General features: G+C 45.2%; 1 long non-coding RNA gene across 2 annotated transcripts in view; it reads left to right on the top strand.

Moving 5' to 3' along the window:
• The first annotated feature begins 740 nt into the window (after positions 1 to 740).
• The window catches only part of LOC144755712 (uncharacterized), a 146,672-nt gene continuing 120,589 nt past the window's right edge, over positions 741 to 26,823 (top strand). Inside the window, exons 1-4 of one of the 2 annotated variants that reach the window (XR_013594957.1) lie at positions 741 to 857; positions 6,536 to 6,642; positions 6,778 to 6,900; positions 7,385 to 7,462. This is a non-coding gene — a long non-coding RNA (uncharacterized LOC144755712). Of the gene's footprint in view, positions 858 to 6,535; positions 6,643 to 6,777; positions 6,901 to 7,384; positions 7,463 to 26,823 lie in introns of those variants that run through there. The other variant, XR_013594958.1, reaches the window with a different exon arrangement.

The raw sequence follows: 26,823 nt of genomic DNA, 5'->3' as shown, positions 1-26,823 counted from the left end.
AGTAAGCGTACGAAGTTTGGAATTACTTTATTTATATGTTAGTTCGAAAGTACGGATAACCTTGATTACCGAGACAGATCGTTAGTACTCCAGGGTTGATATATTGATTTATTGTGTTGTAGTGTCTGTTTTCATGGATGCCTATTGGTTCTTCTGTAAACGTATACACCTGTCAAGTATAGTGTATATATGAAAATCTAATAAACAGATCAAAAATAAATAAATAAATAAAAGATGGCGCTAGTATTGTGTGGGCCTACTTCAGACTCGCGTCATGGAAGATCATTGTCATCACATCAACCTGATCGGGACTCACAACCCATTTTACGTACATCATGCTTTCCGAATACAAACCTAGTTTAAAATATTCTGACACAACTGGCATGAAAACGCTATAAGGCTTTCTTTCCTTAGTTAATTCGGCACGATCTTGTAAACCGACTTTACTAAATATGTGAATGCATAAAGACGCGAGAAAGTAGTCAGTGTAATATTAACAGTTAGTCTGGCTGTAAGCATGTGTTGAGTCCCCTTAATCCTTTTCATTATTTTTCATGCACGGGGATCTATACGAGATGTTTGGAGATAACTAATATGACATCAATTGCATGGAATATATAGTGGTTTAACCCACTATAAGATGGCCGCCGCACACTCGTCGCACCAGGATGCAATTGTTCGGCTTCCCCTATTGAGATTGTGCGCGTCAATTTCAGGTGTAGGTAATTGTTTTGAATTTCCTTGGGTATAAATATGGCGTTGGTTTGCAATAATGGTCAGGCACTTCGAAATACGGATTACGGTGGAATCAAGGGCTCTGTGGACTTACTCTCTGTCGGAACGATTTATTATGATCGGTAAGAAGTTAGATGTTGTTTTCTAGACTCTCGATTCTTTGTCGATTTCTGAATGCCTTTCATAGCGATGTAATTTTGACTCTTGGGGGCCCGACTTTTCCTTATGAGTCATGAAGTTTTCAGGTTTGAGGGGTGCTCTCATCGCTGATTTCCACTACTTGGCTTGGATTTTATAAACAGGATACTATGTGTTAGTTCATCTAGTCTGACTGTTGACAACTATTTATACACTTCCTCTTGGGATGATGTTACTCATAAGCCTGTTTCGTCCTTATTGCCGTAGTAAAAAAACAGGGGGTTCTTTACCACACCTTTAGCCCTATTTGTAAGAGGAGAGGGGCGGTACTTGGCAATTGCAGATGAATGGCTGTTTATCCACATAAAGATACTTGGATTGATCCTATGAGTCATGATGGTTTCAGGCTCGAGGGGTGTTCTTATCGCTTATTGTAATTTATTGGTGATAATTCTACAAACACGAAACAATGTGTTAGCTTACTTATTCATTTTGACTGTTAACAACTTTTTAAACACTCCCATTGGGAGAATGTTATTTATAAGCCTGACATTGGTTTATCTTGTTCACCTTTTCAGAACGGACAGGTCGCCATCGCATTTTTTTCTCGAATAAACCTTCGGAGTGGGATACCTAGAGCAGTGTTTCCCAAACTGGGGTCCGCGGCCTCCCAGGGGTCCCTGACACATTCCCAGGGGGTCCTCAGGCAGCAGTTTTAAAAGCACTTCAAAGTTTCTTGTAGAATTAGCAGTTTTCGAGCAACAATAAAAGTGTCAAGATAACACGAGTGATTAATGTACCTGCTGGAGAGAGATGAAAGTTTTGTCCAGTGGTAGGTTTGACTTATCTAATGTAGCACAGCGGGTTAATATGCCTGCTGCAAAAAAAGCGTACCATGCATTTCAAATAACAGTATTTTATGTGCATAGGTCAGTGGGTTACTGCTTTTTAGGGCTCGGGCGGAGCCTGAGATCCTATTACTACAGAAAGAAAAAAAAGTGTGTTAAGGCCTCGGGAAAGACACATTCCTGAATTTTTATTATCTGAATGGTCATTGGTGTTCGCGGTGATGTATTTTTAGTAGTCTTGATGCTATTGGGCAGTTGTAATGTTCAGGCGCCATTTTGGGCATATTTCGTGCGGTTACGTGCTCGAAAGTGCATTCATCTTAATTAGGAGCTGTCAGGGTGGCCGTGTAATGCATTCCAGATGGTGTGCGCGCGTTCACCATCTAGCAGTGTGTTTGTTGGGCGCGCGTCCTCCTCACGTGCACACAGGCATAGACGCCGTGTGCGGCTCCTTCCTGCCGGCCCGGGGAGCTGCTCTGCCGCTCTCTGGCTCACCCCCCATCTCCCCGCCTGATTTAGACATCACCGGCTCGGGCTCAATTACCAGTCCAGGACCCGGGCAGCGCGCTGCCTGGCTCCCTTCTCTTCCGTTACGGGAACCCCGCTTTTATTGTAATTTCGGCACTTTTTGTATCTCTTTTTCATGACTATATTTGTTATTATAAGAATCTGCCGCCAGCCGGATCCATCTAGGAAACAAAGCTATTCCGTTTGGAGAAACAGCCCCGGGAAGCGGCAAAGAAGGGCGGCCGCAGCCGGGCTGTCAGCGCGCCCTGCACACACCGCCCCGGAAAGCTCGGGCCAGTGACTTCACAGGCCCTGCACAGTCCCATCCCCACGGCGCCCCCATTCATGCCCACGCCCCTTCCAGCAGTACGAGAAGGAGCCCCCGTCTCCCCACGAACACGAAGTGACATGACGCCTCCAACATCGCAATGTTATTTCAAACAACCAAAACAGGCAGTTATGATGTCTAAATTCCGTCAGGCTACCAATTGACTCAAGAACACACACTTGAAACTTGTGAACTTGCATATTGGTCTGGACAGTTCCTGCTGTTATTTATCGGAATGTAAATAGAGAAAATCACTGGCACTATGTGCAGCTTCCCTGTTTATTAGAAAAGGCCCAGCCATTCATTGCTTTAACAGCTCTCTTCGTATGTGCCAAAATTGTCTGCTTGGATAAACCGTAAATAATACTGACACATGATTGTAAACACGGTTATGAGAAGTTATCAAAGAGCTGATGTGATGATATAGACCCTCAAGTGTCAGTGTTGTTAGTTGGTATTTCCTCAAGTGCGATTGATCCGTGATTTTGAAGAAAGGATTTCCTCACCTCAAGCACGACTTTAAGATGGTAAAAATATACAAAAAAAAATAAATGTCTATGGAATATCGCGAATTCTTCCAAATGAGCAGCCTGGGAATCTGGAGTGATAACACCCGACTGTCATTATCGCCTTTTTTCTCAGCGTAATTGAACAATGCATATTTGGCTAATTTATAACTATTACCCATGTCGCATTATAAGGAATTTATACACGAAAAAGTACAACGTTTATTTTTAATAAAACTTAAGCAGCATATTTTAAAATGCAATTTTGACCCGACAATTAAATGTTCCTAATACAAACTGCTCAAGGCAGCATTTAAGATTTAGAACAACTGAACTAAATTCTCGTTCATAAAACACCACGTCTTTTTACGTTCTTTATTGGTACTTGTTGTCAGTCTCACTGCCGCTCTTTGAGTAGCTCAACATGTATTCCTATGAAAGGTACTTTGAGAATGAGAAAAGTTCCATCTCATAGTGAGTAGAGTAGTGAGTAGAGTAGTGAGTAGAGTAGTAGAGTAGAGTAGAGTAGTGAGTAGAGTAGTGAGTAGTGAGTAGAGTAGTGAGTAGTGAGTGCAGAGTAGTGAGTAGGGTAGTGAGAAGTGAGTAGAGTAGTGAGTAGTGAGTAGAGTAGTGAGTAGTGAGTGCAGAGTAGTGACTAGAGTAGTGAGTTGTGAGTGCAGAGTAGTGACTAGAGTAGTGAGTTGTGAGTGCAGAGTAGTGAGCAGAGTAGTGAGTAGTGAATAGAGTAGTGAGGTGAGTAGTGAGTAGTGAGTGCAGAGTAGTGAGTAGTGAGTAGAGTAGTGAGTAGAAAGTAGTGAGTAGAGTAGTGAGTAGTGAGTGCAGAGTAGTGAGTAGAGTAGTGAGTTGAGTAGTTAGTAGTGAGTAGAGTAGTGAGGTGAGTAGAGTAGAGTAGTGAGTAAAGTAGTGAGTGCAGAGTAATGAGTAGTGAGTAGAGTAGTGAGTAGAAAGTAGTGAGTAGAGTAGTGAGTGGAGAGTAGTGAGTAGTGAGTGCAGAGTAGTGAGTAGTGAGTAGACTAGTGAGTAGTGAGTAGAGTAGTGAGTGCAGAGTAGTGAGTAGAGTAGTGAGTGCAGAGTAGTGACTAGAGTAGTGAGTAGAGTAGTGAGTAGTGAGTGCAGAGTAGTGAGTAGTGAGTGCAGAGTAGTGAGTAGAGTAGAGTAGTGAGTAGTACATCACAGGCAGCAGCTGTGCAAGCTTCTTACACTCACAAGGAGACCACAGGCAGCTGAGGTGCAAGCTTCTCCCACTCACAAGAAGGACATCACAAGCAGCAGCGGTGCAAGCTTCTCACACTCACAAGAAGGACATCACAGGCAGCAGCTGTGCAAGCTTCTTACACTCACAAGGAGACCACAGGCAGCTGAGGTGCAAGCTTCTCCCACTCACAAGAAGGACATCACAAGCAGCAGCGGTGCAAGCTTCTCACACTCACAAGAACGACATCACAGGCAGCAGCAGTGCAAGCTTCTTACACTCACAAGGAGACCACAGGCAGCAGAGGTGCAAGCTTCTCACACTCGCAAGAACGACATCACAAGCAGCAGCGGTGCAAACTTCCCTTACACACTCACAGCAGGTACTGTGCCAAGGCAGCAGCAGCAACAGAGCAAGAGTCCCTTACAAAGAACAGGCACAGCACAGAGATGCTCAATGCAATCTTCTCATACTCACAGGCAGCAGCGGTGCAAGCTTCTCACACTCGCACGAAGGACATCACAGGCAGCAGCTGTGCAAGCTTCTTACACTCACAAGGAGACCACAGGCAGCTGAGGTGCAAGCTTCTCACTCACAAGGACATCACAAGCAGCAGTGGTGCAAGCTTCTCACACTCACAAGAACGACATCACAGGCAGCAGCAGTGCAATCTTCTTGCACTCACAAGGAGACCACAGGCAGCAGAGGTGCAAGCTCCTCACACTCACAAGAAGGACATCACAGGCAGTAACGGTGCAATATTCTCACACTCACAAGGAGATCACTGGCAGTACACACCACATGAACACACTCCATAACACATAGCAACAATACATTGGCATTTACAATGCCATTAGCTCAAACTCAAATAAATCCGAGCCCGATTGCATTTCTAATGCTTGTTATTCTTGTGTTACTCTGCAGCTCATAAGACACCATCATAATCTAGCACAGTGACCTATAAACAATCAAAGAGCTGCTTACACACTGCTTGGTACAAGTTAGTAACTTATGTTTTTCCCCAGTCTTTCATTATCCTGATGCTGCTAAAGGGGTTTATTTCGGTGGAAATAGATTTTTATGGTTAAAGTGAATGCTAACCACTGTGTTATATTCTGAATCCTGAGTCTGTGCTTTTCCAGACCAAGCACTCTTTAAAAATGCCTACTAGTATGAATGACATGTGAATCCTACAACTTGTAGTCCCCTTTGCCTTATGTAACATTTTCTGCACACTGATTTACACATATGATTCATAATCTCTATATGTGTGTGTGATGTAAAGTGCTCCGACATCCTACAATGGTATGAGAGGCTATAAAACAAATGAAATACATGTGATGGATGTGCTATGGAGAAATGAGAGGCACTGTTGAAGGCTGATAATAAGGGACTAATTGAAGAACCCCAACAAAGATTGTTGTATCCTTGTGCATAGTAAAGTCGTCATTTACTAGTCTTTAAAAGCTAATACATTTCAATCTATAATGATAAATGTGTGTGGAATGCACCATTGTATCTTAAATTGTTTTGAGGGGAGAGCCTCCCAAAGTTCCCTTTGTAGTGGTCAGGCTCACTCACTGCACTTGGTGTGCACTGTATGGGGCCTGGTCTGTAAACTTTTGCCAGGGTTGCTTTGGGTTTCCACTCTGGCCCTGGCAGGAGCAGGAGCCTTGTACTGTGCAATAAAGCTAACCATTTAAAAGTGAATAAGTGAGATGCAGCAGCAACCTTCCCATAACATTTTTCATTTTTTGCAAACTCTTGAATATAAAATACTAAAATCCTTAGTAATTTGAGTGTTTGTTTTGTGTGCTCATGTGTGTTTAGTTTTTTCAAATTACACTTTTAATGTTTGAAATTTAAATCATGCAAATTTCTGGGGTCCCCGGCATCCAGTGGTGAGTCAATGGGGGTCCTCAGGAGTCAAAAGTTTGGGACCACTGACCTAGAGGATATCTTAAGAAACGTTAGGTAATACTGCTTCTCATGGATTCCTATCTTGAGTCGAATTGGCACATTCGGGGTTTTTTTATTCCAGTCTATCTTACACATGTGAAAAGACACATCCGTTGACCCGTTTTTGCTCTCTGTTGGTTAGTGTAGTTCTTCAGCAACATTTTCAACTAAATTTATTATATCGACAAATCTACCATAGAGAATACAATCGCCCCGATACCAGTTTATGTGCCAGATTATGTGCCATTTCTTGGTTCTATTATATCTTATATACTCGCTCATGTGTCTCTATTTTTCGCAGGTTGTCCCGAACTCTCACAACCCGAGTTTTCAACCCGTGGCAAGATCTCCATAGAGCTAGCACACAAACACAGGATATCCGTATTACTCACAGCTTGCGTGATGATCGTAAGTTCTTATTGTTAGTTACCTTAGCTCCCTGTACATCAGTACTGTTAAGGCTAAGACAACATCAAGTACTCTAGATAGTTTTGCTTAACAGTCTTTTTTGTACATTCTTCTCTTGCTTTGAACTTCCTACAGAGTCACGCTTGAACATTTGAGTAAATACTTTCAACTTCTTTGAGCAAGAAACTTGGTGTTAGGAGCTGTATTGGAGCTTTTCCATTGAGGATTCATTTGGAAATAGTCTTTTCCAAAAATAAGGTATTATATTGTATTTAAATACAGCTCTTACCCTTATTGACCCTCCGTTCTCAGGCTTCTTTCCTCTTGCTCTCTTTTTCCTCTCCTTTCTCCATTTCTGCGTTCTTTTCTTTTCTGTTTACCCACGACGTATTTAATTTTAATTAATTTGTGATTTTATATCAGTCAATTCTCATTCGGTCCCTGTATGAGAATTTTGTTGTTGTAGACAATAAAAAGTAAACTATGTGGACCTGAAGGTCCCTTTGTATTTGCTGTCTGTTATAGCATCAATTCCGTTTACTGTGTTTTAGGCCCACCGTTTCTGTGCAAACCCTCCTTTTTTTTGGCTTGTACTACTGTGTATAGGTAGGCCTAATTTTAACAAATGTCCATATATAATGTTTGTCCTGTACAAAGCCTTTAATACATGTAAGTTTTGTGATTTGTATTCTAAAAAAATGTTTTTAACAAAGTCTTAATGTATGTATGTTTATATTAACAGCCCTGAAGAAGTACCTTGTGGACGAAACGCGTCGGCTGTTTGGTTTTCATTATTGAAAATAAAGAAAGACAAGAAAACATCATCTTTTTGTGATTGATCATATTGATAAATATTGTTCCTTGAAGTATTTAGTGGTGCACCTTTGCGGTTGTTTAGTTGAATTTAGTTCCCTTGGGGATAGGCACAGTTACGGTGGGTGTCAGACAGTGTGCACACAAACCCCAATTGGAACTTGTGGGGAAGAGAAACTTTTGGGGAGAAAGGAAGTCAGGTGCTGACAACGAGAAGGGTTCACTGTTAAGCTTCTGTTGCCTACTTCAGACACATAACAGTAGTCCTGTAGTACTACAACACATGCTACAAAATGCAGTTTGTCAATAAGCCCAAAAGTCTTTAACCCATCCTGTGCACTGATCATTTCATCCCTCAGATTAACAAACCTTTTACCCTCACTTCAGCATTACTCTCTGTCTAAAATGTCTCTTTAACTATTCCCTCAAACTTGGCACATACCTATTTGTAGTTCTTCTAAAAATACCTACATGTAGTTCTTCAAAAAAACCTACTGTTGATCCCTCATCTCTCTCAAACTTTAGTCCCATATCTCAACTCTCTTTTTTGCCAAGATGTTAGAATGATTTGTCTTCATTCGCCTCACACTTTATCTTTCCTTCAGATCCACTCCAGTGTGGCTCCAACACTATACTCTCCAGAGAAACAGCATTTTCACAGATATCCAGTTTGCCTTCTACACCTATCACGATCAACAGCCTTCTATCTTAATACATTTGGGGCCAGATGTAGGTAAATCTCATTTACCGATTCATAAATACCGAATTTTACCGATTCGGTATTTATGAATCTGTAAATGAGATGTAGGTAAAAATTCGGTATTTTTTAAAGAATCGGTAAAATTCGGTATTTACCGATTCGGTAAATACCGAATCGGTATTTGCTATTGAATCCTATGGGCCTTGAAGCCCATAGGATTCAATAGCAAATACCGATTCGGTATTTAACGAATCTGTAAAAATACTGAATTGCTAAGGGGGACAGGGTGTCACTTTGACACCCTGTTGCACCCCTGTAACTGGCGTTTGCGCCATGTGGCACACAGACATGCCCTTAGGGCATGTCTGTGTGCCACATGGCACAGGTGTACATGCACAGGTTTGCATGTACACAAGAATTCGATATTTACCATGCAATTGTATTGCATGGTGAATACCGAATTCTAAAGGCCCTGTAGCACTGTTAGAAGTGCTACTTACATCTCAAAATACATATTCGGTATTTTTACCGAATGGTAATTTTACCGATTCGGTAAAATTACCGAATATGTCCGTTTTGTGAGCCCCTACATCTCCATAGCCCTTTACCGGTCGGAAACGGCCGAAAATCGGTATTTTCGGCCGTTTCCGACCGGTAAAGGGCTACCTACATCTGGCCCTTGGTCCCATGTGCAGCCGTAGATACTGTTGACCTTTCTACTCCACTCACTAAATTCACTAGGCATTACTATCACTGCACACAGCTAGCACTTCCTATATCGTTCTGGTAACTCATTCTTCGCTGTCTTAGGCTCAAAAACCTAAGCACCTACTGTTCTTTCAGTAGATATACCTTGACCCCTTCATTTTCTGACGTTGTACCTTTTCCCTCGTAAATATTATCTCCTCATTCTTTTCCTCCCATTGACAGCACCCTCATCTTTTCTTGTTCCCTATTTTTACATCCCACCTCAAGTCATGCATTTTGTACTGCCTCACTTTGATCAGACATTAGATGGTATGTCATCTCCTCTAAAACCAAAGTACTATATCTTCCCTCTTCAGTACCACCTATCTTTCTTACCTACTCCATCTGATTTCCTTTGACTTACTGAAATATTCCTCCCCTGCCAGGAACCTTGTGGTTCTGTTCCATTTATGAAAATTGAATCCACGATTACCAACACAGCAATTGCAGCCTGTGCCTAGTGTCTAAATAGACACACGATATGAACAAATATACAGTTTAGCATATTCAAAACACAAAGTACCCAATTAGTATTCTGCAGACTGGACTATTGCATTTGTCTTTTGCTTGGTCATTTCTGATACTCCTCTCCACATTGGAAGGCCATAAACCTTACTGCCAGATCTCTGTTTAAATTTTACAAACCTACCCCAGCTTTGGCCACTTAGTGCTTGACTCACTGACAGGAACCTCACCGTTACAAGTTCCTAACCTTTATTTTCAAGAAAAGCGCTTTATTCTACCATCAGTGAGATACTGTACATATAAAGAAACAGAACAAGATATCCAATCATTTACTGTCAGAAGACTATTCCTACAGGGTGCAAGGTTATCGCAACAATCCCATACTGTAGAGTAGGCAGATCTCGCTCCAACATTTTCTTCCAGCTTCTGGACAGTGGCCATAGTGCAGTCTGGGACTCGCAGTATGGGCAATACCCCTTATGGTGGTTAGGACCACCATAAGGGGTGACCTTAGGATGGTTAGGACGACCTAACGTCATCCTAACCAAAGAGCTTATGCCACTCAAGTGCCTCCCCATATCTTAATGTCATTTAACTAGGGTTTCATTTTAGTTCTTAGCGTGTTCTCATCTTTCTTAGCTGTCTGTGTCCAGACAGTGAACGCATATTCAGCGATCTCAGCTCCTCTGATGCATTGCTTGCAAGTATGCTCTGATCTTCACTTGCAAGGAGACCATGCTGGGGAGCGGCCTTACCTTGTTGACGTAGGTCAATGCAGACTGAAGCCCTTTGGCTCCATAATTGAGGAAGGCATCTTTGGTGACCTCCTCAGGCAGTCTCACTGGCCCAACACAAACACTCAGCCGAAACAAATGATACAAGAACCCACCAAAAAGGATACTTTTAGCAGGGTCACTTTGCAAGTTTGTTACAGGAGTCCAATTGGGTAACTAGAAAGGCCACCCTGGTTCCAAGCACTTCGATCTCCGAGTCATGGCAGAAGTTATACCTGTAAGATTAAAGCTTGTTCATAATCAGCTTCTTGGTATTTAGGAATTTCAGTAGAGACGCTGTTGTTCTAGTTTACAACCCCACAGCCACTGGTCACAGCTTATGAGGAGCAGAGCCCCTTTCTGTGGTCTCGAGCTAGAGCGCCTTTCTTTCAGGATAGCACTTCCCGAAGGTAGATCTTTGGAGCCGCAGAAGCAGCGGGCTAGGAACAATACAGCTTTCAAAGCACTGAATTATCTACACTATAGGCCAGATGTACGACCCACCAATTTACGACTCGCAAATTGTGTCGCATTTACGACTCGAAATTTGCAACTCGCAAATTAGGATGTATATTAGTGTCTCAGACACTGTTTGCGATTCCTAATGAGGTCGCTAATTGCACGCCTCATGAATATTAATGAGACAGGTGCAATTTGCGACCCCATTAGGAATGGCTAGCACTCCCAGAGATAGTGGGCTGCTGGGGTCAGCAGACCACCATGTCTGGGACTATTTTTAAATAAAGCAGTCTTTTTTATCCAAATGCAGCCCGTTTTCCTTAACCCCTCCCATGCTCGTGACGGAACCGTTCCATCACGAGCCTCGGGTGGGCTGTGCTGGTGACGGAACGGTTCTGTCACGGCCCGCTCGCCGTGCCTGGGCGGCGCGAATTCCGCCCCTGCGCTGACGTTCTGAAGAGCGGGCGAGGCCGTGACGGAACCGTTCCGTCACAAGCACAGCTCACCCGAGGGCCGTGATGGAGCGGTTCCGTCACGAGTACAGGAGTGCCGCGCGGCCCCGCCTCCCCCTTAGCGCTGCAGCGGAATAGCCGCCGCAGCGAAGGGGTTAAAGGAAAACTGGATGCATTTAAAAAAGAAAAATGTATCTTTTCAGTTTCATTTTTAGGTCGAGCCTAGGCAGTCACATGCGCTGTCTGGAAGACCCGATGTAAACACTGTATGGGGTGTAATCCCGCCTGCTGCTTGGGATTGGTTAATAGCAGTGTCTTTCTTTTTTTTAAAAACTGTTTTTATTAGAAAACAAAACAACAGCAGCAAAGACAGGACATAGGCAGTTCAGCTGTATATACTTACATTCAAGTACAAGTAAAGTGTGCATTATCATACTGGAGCATCGACAGCAGCATCGAGCATGCATTGTCCCTCTTGGTTGCTGCATCCTAAGTGGTTCACATAACAGAACGTCACTTACGTTTTTGGTAGAGCACCACCGCCTAACTTCAGTTTCCTTTCACTGCAATTCATGATGTGTTGTTTCACAGAGCTATTTTTATCTAATTATCTTAGCATATCAAGGCTTTTCTTCAAATATGGCAACGCGCCTTTCTTTTGTCGTGCATGGCGTGGCTTGGGTTCAAAAACACTTTCACTCTTGTGACGGGCATCACGCTTGTTTTTTCTACCGAGTAATGCCGTTCTCTATAGGAAGATTATTCTACCTAGTAATGTCGTTCACGGTGGGAAGATTAGCATTTGGACTACTTTGTACTACGCGATGGTTGTGTGTCCCTTGCATCCCCGCTGTGGTGTATGTCTGCCCAGGGGCATATGACATACTCCGATCGCCGGCCGTAGCAGCATTTTAACATCCTGCGGGTCTCCCAGGTCAGTATGGGGAGATTACATGATTTGCCCCAAACCACATAGTATGTTAAACCGACGCCACAACTCACATTTTTTTTGTTATCAGCATAGTGCCCACTTCATGGGCCACCATGCTCATACCTTAAGTAGGCACGGGCGCCACGCTTTAGCACGGTGCTTGCTTTTTTTTAATTGTCTACTGCTTGTTTCCTTTGACTTGGCTCGTGGTGCCACCTCCCACCCACCACTGCGTTTCCTATTCCTGTCACAATTTAATCTCCCTGCGCGATGCCTTCCCCCCATCCCCACCTCCCGCCCGCTATTTTATTTGTGAAGTTACCCACGTGTCTTCTTTCAGCTACCTATTCTCCGACATCTAAAGCAAAATTAGATGTGCATTTGGGAAGCAGTCTCCTGCTGGTTTCTTTCTAAGTGTGGTGCCGTGTCACTTCTCCTGGGGACTGTTGTCCGAGTTCAAGCAAGTACTAGTAAACACTGCCATCTGAAAGAAACACGTTAGTGATAGATTCCTTACCATAGGATTACCCCCAGGCCTCAGATTGGATCCGGAAAGTTTTCGTCAGCAGTACCCCTGCGCGTCAGAAGGTGGCATCATGCGGCTCCGCGTCCAGAGACAAGCTCCTCATAGTTAGTGATGAGGATGCTGACAACTACAATTTCCTGAAGAGTGCTCTAATAGATGGGTTTGGCTTAACCCCCGAGCAGTATAGGTTGCTGTTCAGAGACACCCAGAAGACACAGACTCAGGACTGGACTTCCAGACTTCTTGGATTCCTACCCACATCCACAGCAAAGCTGAGACCCGTTGCGGACACGAGAGACGTGGGACCAGACTCCGGCGTCTTGGTCGTCGGGATGATGTTGCAGCAGCTACTTAGATGCCGCCCTTGCACGCTGACGTCAGTTCTTTTTTTTTTCCCCACCAGCAAGCGCAGATCCAGGAAAAACAAGTAGCCCCAATCACTTTTTGACTGAGTTTTTGAGATTTTTTTTCTCCATTTCTCGAGTCTTTAACTCCTGGTGCTGAGTAGGGATGCCCGGTTTTAAGTCCTGTGGAGCCTGGAGCCCCATGATGTCGGTGACCGACCCCCACGACGTCTGTCTCTACTGCCTGGAGCTCGACCATGACCCCAGAACGTGCTCCAACTGTCGGGCCATGGTGCAGAAAACTTTGCATGAGCGGTCCCAAAAGTTGCTGGAAGCCCGGCAGTTGGCTCCGTGCCGTTCGAGGTCCCGGTCAAGGAGGAAGTTGAGGGACCGGGCGCGGAGCCACCATCACCATTCTTCGGGTTCCAAGTCCTCGCACTCTAGATCAGGTAAGTCGAGGCACTCTAAGAAGAAGTCGAAGAAGCGTCATCGCTCTCCGACTTCCCCTCACTGGTCGCGCGATGGGGTGGAGGGTGCAGGCGGTACCACCCCCGCGGCTCGGGAGAGCCTGTGCAGTCGACCCCAGCCTACCCACCCTTTCCGGGTCCGGGGGCAACTGCGGCCCAGATGCAAGATTTTCTTGCAGCCATGGGGGTCCTTGCCCTGTGCTGCTTGCAGCTTTGGCCTCGGTGCGGCCGCCGACTTCGGTCCCGGGGTTGCAGGATCCCCTTGGATCCAGGCCTGGATCCCTATCGACGCCGGTTGACCTTATGACTCCTCCGCTAGCATCAACTCCTCCGGTACCGCCTGTGACATCATCTGGTCCCTCGGATGACGTTGGCCATGGTTTCCACCCCGAACTGAACACGGCGCTGGTCGGCTTTGTTCGACGCCAATTCCGACGCCGCTGGGGGATTTATATCCCTATGTTCAGCCTTCATATTTTTGACCTGTTCCTCAGGCCATAGAGGAAGGGGAGTACTGGGAGGGGTCTGAGGAACCTCTCGCACAGCAGTGTGAGTTGGATCAGGACTGGGCAGAAAAGTTAGGGGGTGCCAGTGGTCTTCACCAATTGCCTGACCTTGGCTTCTTGTCTCCTCCCTCTGTGGCTTCGGACGAGGGAGCGACCTATGGTGTGGTTTTGCGTAGGGCAACTGAGGCCCGTTACCTCGAACTCCCTACAGTGGCCCTGAGGACTAACCTCCTCACTGAGGTGCTCCAGCTGGCAGTAAGCTCTTCGGAGCCTCTTCTGCCGTTCAATGAAGCACTAACTGGCGTTCTAATGGACACTTGGTCCAGGCCCACCACAGGGGCTCCTGTGGATAGGAACGTGGCCAGACGCCACTGCCCAGCTCCGGGCGACCCTGTTTTTCTGTCCACCCACCCTACCCCCGAGAGTCTGCTTATCCAGGCCTCTTCTTCCCAGAGCACATTTCCTACCACCCCTAGGGAATCCAAGAAGCTGAAGCAGTTTGGTAAGAAACTGTTGTCATCAGCCAGCTTAGCACTGCGGTCGGTGAACAATGCATGCCTCTTGGGCCGTTATTCCCACTCTGTGTGTGATACAGTTGTGCGAGTGCTGCCTCAGTGTCCGGAGGAGGCCCGGACATTGCTCTCCCAGTCTGTTGCTGAGGGTAGGGATGCAGCGAATTTCACCATATGGTGTGTACTAGATACCATGGACTCGATAGGCAGAGTGATTTCCAAGACGGTGGCGCTCCGCCGCCATGCCTGGCTGCGGTCCATTGGCTTTTCGGGGGACGTCCAAAACTGTCTTATGGACATGCCTTTTGATGGCCGTTGCCTTATCGGCGACAAAGCAGATCATGCGCTGCAGCGCTTTAAGGACTCCCGGGCTACGTCCAAGTCCTTGGGCCTTTCCACCATGTGCAGGCCACTTCTGCTTTTCGTCTCTTTCGTCGCCATGGAAGGGGCACCCCGCCACGTTCGTTCAGCCACAAGCCGCAGAACCAACCTAGAGGTGGCCACGGACTTGAGCCCAAATGTGGTGGGGCAGGGGGCCAGCAGGCGGGTCAGTCCACCTCCACCCCCGCAGCATCCGCCTCAAACCCTTCCTAGTCCGAGCTTTCAGGCCCATCAAACACCAATGGGTGACAGGATTCGTCATCTCCTCCTTCACTGGCGCACCATCACATCGGACAGGTGGGTGCTGCAAATTGTCCGAAGGGGCTACTCCCTCCCCTTCGAGACTACCCCTCCAGCCATGCCACCCCAGTACCACCGCATGACGGGGGATCATCTGCAACTTCTACAAGAGGAAGTTAAGGCCCTCTTAGACAAGGGGGCCTCCTGTGCCAGAAGTAGGTTGTGGTTGCTATTCCCACTACTTTCTGGTACCCAAGAAGGGCAAGGGCCTGCGTCCTATCTTGGACCTCAGGAACGCCAACCGCTTCCTCCGAAAGGAGAAGTTCAAGATGTTGACACTGGCTCAGGTCTTATCTGCTCTCAACCCTGGAGACTGGATGGTATCGTTGGACTTGCAGGATGCATATTTCCACATCCCTGTCCTGCCGGCCCACCGGCGTTACCTGTGGTTCACTGTAGGCCACAAGCATTTTCCGTTCACCGTGCTCCCCTTTGGCCTTACCAGTGCTCCTCGGGTGTTTACGAAAGTGATGGCGGTAGTTGCAGCCCATGTGTGCAGATCAGGGGTCCAGTCTTCCTCTATCTCGACGATTGGCTTGCCCCAGACAGTCATCTCCCACCTCCAGACTACGACCAACCTCCTGCATTTGCAGGGGTTCTCCATCAACGTGCCGAAGTCGCACCTGGTTCCCTCCCAGATGCTCCCATTCATCAGGCGGTTCTGGACTCAACGAAGTTTCGGGTTAATTCTCCCAGGCAACGAGTCCTGGATATTGAGGCTATGATTCCGATCTTTCAGCCTCTATCCTTGGTTTCGGTCAGGATGACCCTCCGTCTCCTGGTCCTAATGGCCTCCTGCATCCTGTTAAAAAATCATACCAGATGGCATATGCGGGCTCTGCAGTGGGACCTGAAGTCCCAGTGGGCACAGCATCAGGGCAACATGTCTGATGACGTCCAGATCTCAGAGGACACTGCACGACAATTGCAGTGGGTGCTCATGAATCGCGATTGGGTCAATGGCAGATCCCTCTGCCTTCCCCCACTGGAGCACACAGTGGTAACGGATGCGTCCCTTCTGGAATGGGGCGTCCACATGGGAGAGGCGGAGATCAGAGGCCTCTGGTCTCCGGCGGTGGGTGAATGACTAGAATTATCCCAGCAATGCGAATGGGGGACTCTGACTGAAGGCAATTCATTTTCTTTCAGGGCGGGGTCTCTTAATACTTGAGTGGTTACCAGGTGAGGTGAAGCCAATACCTCGCACAGGACAGGTGAGTGTGTAGTGTAGTTCCTATATTCCCAATAGGCTCTGTGCATTGGAATAATATGTTCAGCAGTGTAGACGTAGGACTGAGGTTAACTAGGTCTCTACTGACTATATTAGACTTAAGGTTTGCCAGCTAGCTCAGAGGTCACTAGAAACTTTCTCGAATGTTCAAGAAGGAATTAACTTTCCTGATTAGACAAGAAGGGATTAGCTTCCGACAACCATATAACATGACAACTTTGCTCCCTCAGAATAAGAGTGTATCTCTAGAGTTGTGTGAAAACAATAGACAGCTATTTCACTCAGTCAAGTGTGCATACTTAGTTTCACCAGAGTGCAGAGAAAAGAGAGACGGGCGTTTTCAATAAAAAGGTGTTATTTATTGAGCAGTCTTCTTTCTCATGCAAGAGAAATGAATTGCCACGATTGCAATACTCATAGTAAAGTAAAGTGCGTACAGTAAAAGGAGGATTATAAAATAATACTGTAAAAGCATTGATAGGGTTTCTTAGCCATATGATACTTTAAAAAAGATAAAATATATATACATATATACATTGACTAACGTACTCAACTGGTGCTTCTAAATACGCCTACCCCTGTGTACCTGACCTAAGCCTAATACGTGGGAAGGAGTAAGTAAGTAGCAGTTTAAGTTAAGTTGGTTTTGCCAAGAATCTGACTCAAGAATTCTCTTTAAGGGTTTAGTCAGCTCCGTACCTGGGTAATTAGAAAGCAGGAGGTCTTGTATCTCTCTCTCAGGACTCGATAGCCCAGTAACCCGCGAAGGTATCTGGAAACACCGGAGCTGGATTTCTCGGCAGGAGAAAAGACAGCGTCTCTCTCAGTGCGTCAAAAGGGAAGGGCAGCGTCTGTGGGCTCTCGCATCAGCTGGGCTCTCGGGCAAGTAGATAGCTGCTCTGCTCCAAAACCACCACCGTGTGTTTGCTTAAGGCAACGTTGGTATAATTATACCTGAAAGGTGCCGGGTTTGACGTAAGGTTGGACATAAGACGTCAATAAAGATGTCACTAAGAACTGGCCGTTCTTACAGTGCTTTACAGGAGTTCTAGGACGAAATCAAAACCAAAGCAAGGGGGATTTCCCAGGTTGCTGGAGGTTTGGTTTGTTTAGAGAACTCGTTGTGCTTTCTAGGAGGCCGGGGAAGTAGCCTTGCTTAATGTGACTGCATGGGCTACGACTAATATGGATATGATTCCTTATGCCATTATAGGGATATTATTGATTATAGCCGAACAAGGGCATAAAATAGAAATATCGATTTAGCTTCCTAGATAAAAACACAATACCCACTCCACGATCTAATGTCCATCATTACTAAAACTAAGCAATAGTAAACATATAAAAGTGCATGTGTATTCCAACCCACCCCAAAATAAATTTTTAGCATTTGAAATGGTGCATACGATATACACGAAAATGATTATAGGTACTGTACGCTATTCAAGCAGTGTAATCATTCAGTAAAAAAGATGCATATATATAACAGCATGAATGATTTGCGAAATTTACACATGAAATGGCTCTTAATACAGAAAAGAAGGTCGAGACCATTCCATCACATATAAATACAGTTGCTGTAAATGTGCTAGAGGCTGAGGTAATATATTGTCTCTAGAGTTCCCAAAAATAGAAGCTCTGTTCTCTAAGAATAGTTCTACTTTAAGCAGAGTACATGTGCCAGAAAAAAGGTAAATATTTTGAAATTGGGAAAAAAAAAATTGTTTCCAGGGGAGAGAGAAAAATATAGTTCCAAATATGTTCAGTAGCTTTTGTTTATCAAGGCCGAATTCAGAGTTCAGGGAACGCTGTGTACTAGTTTGCTTAAAAGTTATTCTTTTTGTTCAGGGGAGAATATCATTTCGGACAGACTTGCAAAAAAGTGGTCTACCGCTTCAGGTGAAAGTTCGACCAAGTTGGAAAATGCCGCAACTGTGCAGTCGTGAGAATGATTGCTATCATCGATGTCAGGATCAGCAATGCTCACAGAAGGTCGTACCTGGGTGATGTTGCTCTCATCTCGTACTTCACTACCCCCTAATCGCAGTGGTGAAGTCTCAACGAATGACGTCATCACAATGGGTAGCCGCTGGGGACAACACGATGCATGAGCCGTTACAGGACTTAGCAAAGTATCTGTATCCAACGGTACTGCTGATGGTAGTGTTAGACAGACGTCCAACACGCATTCTTCTCCGCATAGCATACATCGAAGCACAGGTAAGATGCAATTCTGCCAGATAGATCTGAATGAAAGAAACCAGGTCATATTTAGATCTCTTAGCCGGGGTAATCCAAGGACTTTAGTTATGCGGTCCTGATAGCGTATAGCTAGGATCATTTCTTCCATCGTTGCTGGAGTCTTGTCTGAGATTTGGCTTGCCATATCGAAGCAGAAGTATCAAAAATAAAATGCCTGCTACGAGTCCCAACAGAAGTGGTAGGCCGCCAAAGACAGAATGGACAAAATTAGGAAAAATGCCCAGAACTGTTTTGAAGGGTGTTAACAGTCCCAAAAAAATTGTCTTAAATATATGTGGGATACCGCTGGTATCAGACGTAGTTAGGATTTGGCTTAGCATTCCTGCGAAATGCACGGGGCAATTTGTCGATAAAAGGGTATGTATCTCTGCCGTTGTCCTTGCAACTTGCAGATCATACGTTTCTTTTGATGACGTCAAGGGCACAGTTGTCTGTAAAAGAACAGACTTCATTCTGCTTAAAGTATCAATTTGAATAGAAGAGATATTCAAAAAAGGCCAAATTTTCGCCTCCGTGTCTGGAGTGCTGTTTGGATACAATACTTGCATACAGCAAGTGACCATGGAACTAACGCTCACGAGATAAGCTTTTCCTGGCACCATGCCACAACATCTGCGGTCCACTATTAGAATATAGCTCCCGTTAGAAAGCCGTCTAAAGAATGGCTCTATTCGTGTTGCAGGTGTGCCATGCTGGTGACATGAAAGGTTATTTGAAGTCCCCACACAGGCCCCATGCAAGTTAATACCTTGACACAGAAGTATACCGCTCAGTGATCTTTTACAATTGTTACCACTAAGAAATACATTTTTTTCCTTTTCACTATAACATGTGTGTGTGTGTAAGGTAATTTCCATGATGACTTAATGTACCCTTTACCCAACCTTTCATACTGGCCTGCTGGTATATACTCTTGACAGTATTTAAATTGGAAAGTTGTTATCGGAATTGTTGTTGTTCCGTGTATTATCCATTCAATGCCAGAAACCGGTCCTGGGAAGCTTGATTCCGGTCCAGGGAAGACATGGCTTGGCAGTTCGGGCTGGACTGTTCCCATGAGGCACAGGGTCAGACTGATTTGCATATGGCCATGTCTGAACTGGGGTGGCGGAGTGAGCTAAAGAACGGTGATGGATTAAACCCAGATCAGTTGACTGGGGGTGAGTGTTTGTATTGTCAACGCTCCGTCCATCATCACCTTTGGTTTTTCTTTATCCATTCAATGACAGGTCTTTCTGACATTGTCAATGGTAATCTCTCAAGTTTTTCAATGCTCAGAATCGTATAGTCTGCTCCTTTTTGTGCCAAACTGATTTGTGTATCAGTAAGGTTAAAGATAGAGAATAATGACGTTGTGTTGATTAAACGCCAGGGCACGTAGCCTGAACGCAGATTTTGCAACGTCCAGCCAAGCTGTACAATAGAACGCAATTGGGACTGACCGTGTTGTAACATTAGTAAGTCCTGCTCTATTATATCAATAGCAGATGATACAATACTGTACAGTGAATATATTCTGGAAGACAGAGTCATTAACCTATTGTCCACAACAGAAAGTGATTTTTCCAAATTAATACGGTCAATTTCCCGTATTTTCTCTGCTGTTTCAATTTGCATTACTTTCCAAGCTTCGTTGTACGCAGCGTATAGACCGGCCGCTATGAAACGTTTTTGACGCTGTTTGCGTGGTCCCATTATGAAATCACGCAAGTCAGCACCGTCTTTAAGTAAAGTCAAGTGTTGCTTAATTTCTGCCAGTGTGGATGTCTGTAGCCATTCGAGGCAGAGTTTTCCTACACTGTATGTTGTAACTATCCCTGGATGTTGTCTCTGGGAGTATCTAGGGTCTGGCCTGGTCAATTTGAACCCCTGTATTTTGTTCAGGAATCTATCTTGACAGTTATTTGTGTCTGTGGGCCAGATCAACCATTTTTTCTAATCAGGATGTGTTCTGTTTTGGTTAAAAATATGGGATACGTCTATCTCAACATCTGTAGTGCTATTACTGTCAGGTGTTGGCTTTGGAATAGACGGTTTGTTTAAGTCTTTAATTTTGGCTAGGCCAAGACAGGTTGTCTGTTGAATGGTATCATTCAAGAATATAATTTGTTCTGGGATCATGCAGGCTCTAAATAATGTTTCTATACCTTGGACCTGCCAATCTTTGGTACCCCAGATGGTTTTTGTTCCAATGTTCTTTTTCCAAAAATCAAAACCAAATTTAGTCATTTTTTCATAAAAATGCTTCTGAATAGATTAATTTAGTGTTTGTCAGCATTGTTTTCATTCCTGTCTTATTTAACATTTTGAAATAAAACGTTTCAGCATCACTTGTGTTAAACCCTAAGAAGTATGGGAATTTCTCGTAAAATGTTTTAGAACTACCTTTTGGAGGAGTTGCACAATGTTCCCATTGATTATAATTAAAAACATTTCTAGGCTGAGCAGATTTATGCAAATAGTGATGTGCAAAGTGGTTGTAGCAATACATTTCTTCATAATTAGATGAACCCTGTAAATAATCATGTTCTGTAAATTTAGCCGACATTACTAAATCTGACATCATATCATTAATGCTTTCAAAGTCCCAATCATCAGAGAATGTACTCGGTTTTACAAAGTCACTTAATGAAACCTTGAACTGATGTGGATATTTCAAGAGCTCGACCGGGCTATAGATTTCGTAATCAGTTTTGTCCCAAGCTACCCCACCGGGTATTGGATTGGCTGTGACATTCACGGATGATAGTTCTCTCATCTCGATGTGAGATGACTTGTGTGGCTTTAGGACCAAGTTGATGTTCTGACTTGCTGTGTCCATTGTACTGTATTTTCCCTCAATGAATTTTCCCAAACAAAGAACCATGATGAGCCAAAGCAGGAGGAAAAGCAGGAGGAAAAGTACACCTAACACAATCCAAAATTCAATCCATGGAGAAATCAGATAGGTTTCTTTGAGTTGATGAAAGAGTTCTGTTGCTTTGTCTTTAAAAGTTTTTGTTGTTGGCTGTTCTTCAGGCTCGCTTGGATCCTCAGAAAAGTCATCGAACTTGATGAAGTAGCCAGATGCAGTTCTGTCAATTGTTGGAATCGCTTCCGGATTTTCATTTGCTTTTGGAATTTTCTTTGTTTCATTAGCATAGGCTGAGACTACATCGTTGTAGACTGGTGTTTCTTGACGAACTGTTGCAATTTGGGTTTCAAGAGGCACAAGTTCCATGGCATTGTTGCATAGTCCTTTTTTATTCACTGCAGGTTTATCAAATGTGATTAGTCTCTCAGTTTGAACCTCTTGTATTGTAGCAAGTTTTGGTACTCTGCTATTTCTTGGGAGTCCACTGGGCCTACTACTTATTATTGGCCACATGATTGTGGTTTTACCAGGTCGATGGATACAACTCGGTTCTCCTTTTTACCAGCAAGGGGCGGTAGTACAACTGATCTTGTTCCGCTGACAGCTAAGACAGGTACTGCTTTTCTGTAAGAAGGCCCAAATTCCTTCTTCACCGCGATCTTCTCTCTGACCAGATCCCCAATCTTTGGAATACAGACAGGCCTTGCTGGGACAGGTGGTTTATCTTCAGTGGTTGTTGGCTGCTGTTTTAACTTTATGTTGCTCAGGTCTTTTCTTGTTTCATTTAAGTCCTGTAAAATATCCAAACGATCTTTGATATCATAGCATTTTTCTTCTACCACTGAAGTCTGACTATCTAAGTCCTGAATATGCATTCTAGTACCGAACAATAGTTCGTACGGACTGAAACCTTTTAGAGAATTTCTTGGCAGATTGTTAAGACTACGTTGGACACTTGTTAAATGTTGGACCCACCCATCACCCGAACCTAATACCCTCGCCGTTATAGATTGCTTTATGTCTCGGTTTTTTCTTTCCACAATCCCATTTCCCTCAGGATGAAAGGGACAAGAGTACCGCAATGCAATGCCCATGCTGGTCATGGCCTCCTTATAAGCTCGAGAGCTAAAAGCAGGACCCTGGTCAGAATGTAGCATGCCAATTGCGTATGTGCCGATATAGACTCGCAAATCTTTTATAACAGTTCTGGCGTCAGCCGAGCGCTGGGGCCACATCCAAATGAATCTCGTGCAGGAATCCACTGCGACCATGATATATTTATAGTTGCCATCCCTTTGTAAGGGACCACAGTGGTCCAGGTAAACACAGGCTAATGGTTTATCTGAGATTAGAAGGGGCGTCTGTGCTGGTCGTTTCACTGTTGATACTTTCATTCTTTGGCATATTTTGCATTCTAGAACATAGTTCCTAGTTTGTATTCTCCTGCGCGGCCACCAACATCTCTGTTTTAATAACGATATAGTGGCGGAAACACCAGCATGTGCAGAAGCGAGCCCTTCGTGTGCCGCTGTAATTAGTCCTAACCTGGGTTCCATATTTGGAATTGCCCTATCCCCCACTCCAGGGATTCGAGCAAAAGGAACATTATTTGCATCAGTTATGTATGAGTACTTTACTGGAAAGCCTTTCGGGAGTGTTTTTATATTATTTTTTACTGAAGCACTGACAGCTTGCATTATATCGCTGTCTATTTTTGTTTTGGGCCGGGTGATAGCAGCTACGGAAGCCGTTTGCACAGCTGCCTTCGCGGCTTCATCAGCCAATGAATTCCCCGCCACGTGAACGCCATCACGTTGATGACTCAGTGTATGTATCACGTGAGTCTTTTGTAGTTCTTTTTGTAAAAGAACTACTTGTTCCCAAAGCATTTGATGCTTGATTGTGCCACCTTTTGCATCTTTGAAACCGTTTTGAACCCAGTTCTGCAAGTATTCATTATAAGACTGAACGCAGTAATATGAATCGCACACTATTAGTGTGGGGAATTCGCGATCGGTATTTTCAAGCGCCATCTTAAATGCTAGTAGTTCAGCTCGCTGAGCTGTACAATCTCCTAGAGATTGAGTTTTAGTGACCAGGGGTCTAAATTTTCCTTCGTGCCAACGACCTTTAACAATCGCGCACGCAGCACTGTAAGCTTGTTTACCCCCAACTGAGGGTTGTGCTGATCCGTCTGTATATATTATACAGCCATAGTGTTCTAGAGGCAGGATTTTGGTTGGCAGAGGACATACATATTCATATTGTAGAAATTCTTGTGTTTTTAAATTAGGGTCAAATTCGTATACTACGTCTGTTGCAGCAAGAGAATTAACCCATTCGATCCATCTCGGATGTAGTGCTTTAGCATTTGGAATGCTTGCTTTTGTTACCGCTTCTAGGGCTGGTACTGGTGTAACGATTATTATTCGTTTACCTTGTGCAAGGGCTCTTTCTTTTGCTACTGCAGTCTGAACCGCAGTTAGAATTTTTTCAGTTGAACTGAATTTCATTTCAGCTTTTGTGTACAAATATGATTTGTAAGCTATTGGTACCGTTTCTCCCTCATTAGAGGTCAGGTACGTGAATCCTCATCTTCCTGGGATGACTCGGATTACAAGGTTGCGTGTATTATCGCGAGTTTGCAATTTTGTTTTAGTTAACATGTCTGTTTGCAATGATCTCAAAATTTCTGTGTGGGGGGAGGAGCCTAGCTCGCGGCCGTAATGGTCGCCCTTTAGCTCGGCTCCCGCAGCCCTCCGTCCTGATTGCCTATCCTGTCTTCCATCCTGTCCGGGGACGATACATTTTTGGGGCATTGGAAACATAACGGCTTGTTTGTACTTACCATCCGACACCGGGGTCTCGGTGTGCAGTGGCTCCGGAGTTGTGGCCTCTGAGAGATCGGGGCATCTGCGAGACTTGGACCGAGACCTGGCCGGTGGGATCCGACGGCTCTCGGCCCCGGCCGAGAGCGAGAACCAGTGTTGGGAGCCGATGTGCGAAGATCCCGGCGATCCTGACCCGGGCCTGCCCTGGTGGCCGCGTGGCCGACGTGGGTGAGAGGGCCGGGGACCTGAGTCTGTGAGGGGGTCTCTCCCCGTCGCTGCTTTGTCCGGCGGCCCTGGTCCTCGGGGCCCGGACTCCGCTTGATTGGGGCACCGGTGCTGGTGCTGGCGGAGACCCGTCTCGGGCGGACATCCATTTGGCATCGAGGCCGCCCTTGCTGGGACCCCCGGAGCTTGTAAAGTCCTACATTTGAGAACTGTTCTTTCCGGGGGTCTTGGTGAGCGGCGATTGGGCTGATTCACGAAATGGCGGCCGACCCTCTGCAACGAGAATCACCCTGTGGCGGCGGGCCCGTGTTGCCTATTGGTGTGGGGAGCGGATCTGGTGGACGTGAGCCGACGGTCAGAGATATCCTGGAAGCCCTGAGATCCCTACACGCTTCCCTGGCCCTGGGCGTCTCGGTGGGTACGCCACGATCTGCCGCCATTTTGGGCGGCCATTTCTTCTTGTCGCCCTCTTGTTTCGAAGACTTCATTGCCTCGCCCCCCTCGATTGACTTGAGTGTCTCCGCCACTGATCGAAGATCGTCTAGTGTGTCGGTGACTTTGGGGCGCCCTGCTTTTCAAGGTTCGGACCCCGGGGACTTGGATGCTGTACTGCGACCCTGTTTGACATTGTTGCCTGAAACTATTGGTGGACTGCCGACTGTGCCTGCTTCGATGACTTTGCCTGTGTCTATACTTGGGGCCACCTCGCCTGCTCCAGTGGCGCAACTGAACTCCTGTTTTTCATTGCTCGTGCTGCGATGTTTGATGCATCGATACTTTCTGTTTGGACTATTTCTCCCTTGTGGATCTATCTACCCCCCAAGTAACTATGCTAGTCACCTTTCCACTCGATTACATGCTGATTTGGTACTTAGTATGTGGTTTTACATTGCCATGTGGTGGGTGGGGTTTGTCGCTCGAAAGGGTTGGGGGTGAAATGTACGACTTCCGTTTGATTCCCGGTATACGATTTAGTAGCATAATTGTTTTTAATCGTGGAAAGATGGGCGGTCCCCTTCTCCTAATGTTTTGTGGCACGTGATGGGGTGTCGTCCTGGTCTGTTTTTGATTGTGCTTGTCTGGTTGGGCGGAGGGCTGCGGCCGCCCGTTCGGATTATGGTTGTTCTGCTCCTCCCTCCTGTCTTCTTTTCTCCGCTTTTGTTGCCTTTTTGTCTCTTTCTTCTCTCTTACTTCTCGCTATATTTCGCGTTCTGGTTTAGGGCGACAGGCACGCTGTTTGAAGGGTGGGCCATAGCCTTCTACAGGGGTGCAGGGTGGGACGGGTGGGTTGGGTTCTATTTTTTGTTTGTCTTCTGGTTCTATGGCCCTTTTGTATCTCTTTTTCGTGAGGCCGTGTCTGTCCCGACCTCCTGTGGTGTGTTTCGGGTGGGGGTGTGGCGTCGTTCATCCTCCTGCTATGTTTCGGCTGTCTTTCTCCTCGATCGCCATACCCCCACTTGGGTCGCTACTCCTTTTGTCTCCTGTCTTCCCGCCGCGGGGGGCCTGTGTCGGCGTGTCTTCTTTCTTTCGTTTTTTCATATTTTCTTATTTTCCTTTTTATGGTTTTATTTTGTCTTCTCTCCATTTTCCTCTCCCTTCCTCTTCCCCTTCCCCACTTCGTTCCCCACCCCCCTTTTTTTTTTTTTTTTTTTTTTTTTTCCTTCCTGTGTCCCAGAGGTTATTATGACGGGCTGGTTTTGATGCATTGTTTTTCCGATCCCGCTGTTCTGGCTTGGTAGTATCTTGGGTGGCGGGCATGTTACGATGATAATGCTCAGGGGCTGATTGTGTCTCACGTATCCTGATTTTCTTGAATGCATTGTATTGTCCCCCCGATATTTTGCCCCCATGCCCCCTTATTAATGTTGAGGTTGGTTTGGGATATCGGATGCCTCCGTATTGAAAGTGAGCCTGTCAAATGTCTTCTCCCCATATTATAAAATTAAGCCTTATTTACTCCTGTGTTTTAGCCCTTTGGTTTCTGTAATTTTCCCCTTCTACGATTATACGGCCTCTACTTTGTGTTGATTGATTATGTAATATTTGCCTGGTGACTCCTGATTATTTTGCACATTGCGGCCGGCCGGCTTGGTTGTAGGCCTCGAATTGTCTTTCCTTTGATGTCAATAAAGGTTTTCAAAAAAAAAAAAAAAAATTCTGTGTTTTTGAGTCCAATTGATTGGTTTAAAATCAGGTTTTATTAGTTCATAGAGAGGTTTAACCCTCTCTGCATAATTTAGAATGTAATTTCTTCCGAAATTCAGGAAACCTAGTATCGATTGTAGGTTCTTCAGCGTTTTAGGTGCTTGGAGTACAGCGCACTTCTCTAAGAAATTGTCTGCTAGGCTTTTGCCGTCACTTGATAATTCATATCATAAAAACAGGACAGTTAGATGGGCAAT

The sequence above is a fragment of the Lissotriton helveticus genome, chromosome 5_1, assembly GCF_964261635.1.
Source record: "Lissotriton helveticus chromosome 5_1, aLisHel1.1, whole genome shotgun sequence".
Taxonomy (NCBI): domain Eukaryota; kingdom Metazoa; phylum Chordata; class Amphibia; order Caudata; family Salamandridae; genus Lissotriton; species Lissotriton helveticus.
Note: the sequence above shows the minus strand (reverse complement) of the source record. Positions and strands in the feature narration are given on the sequence as shown.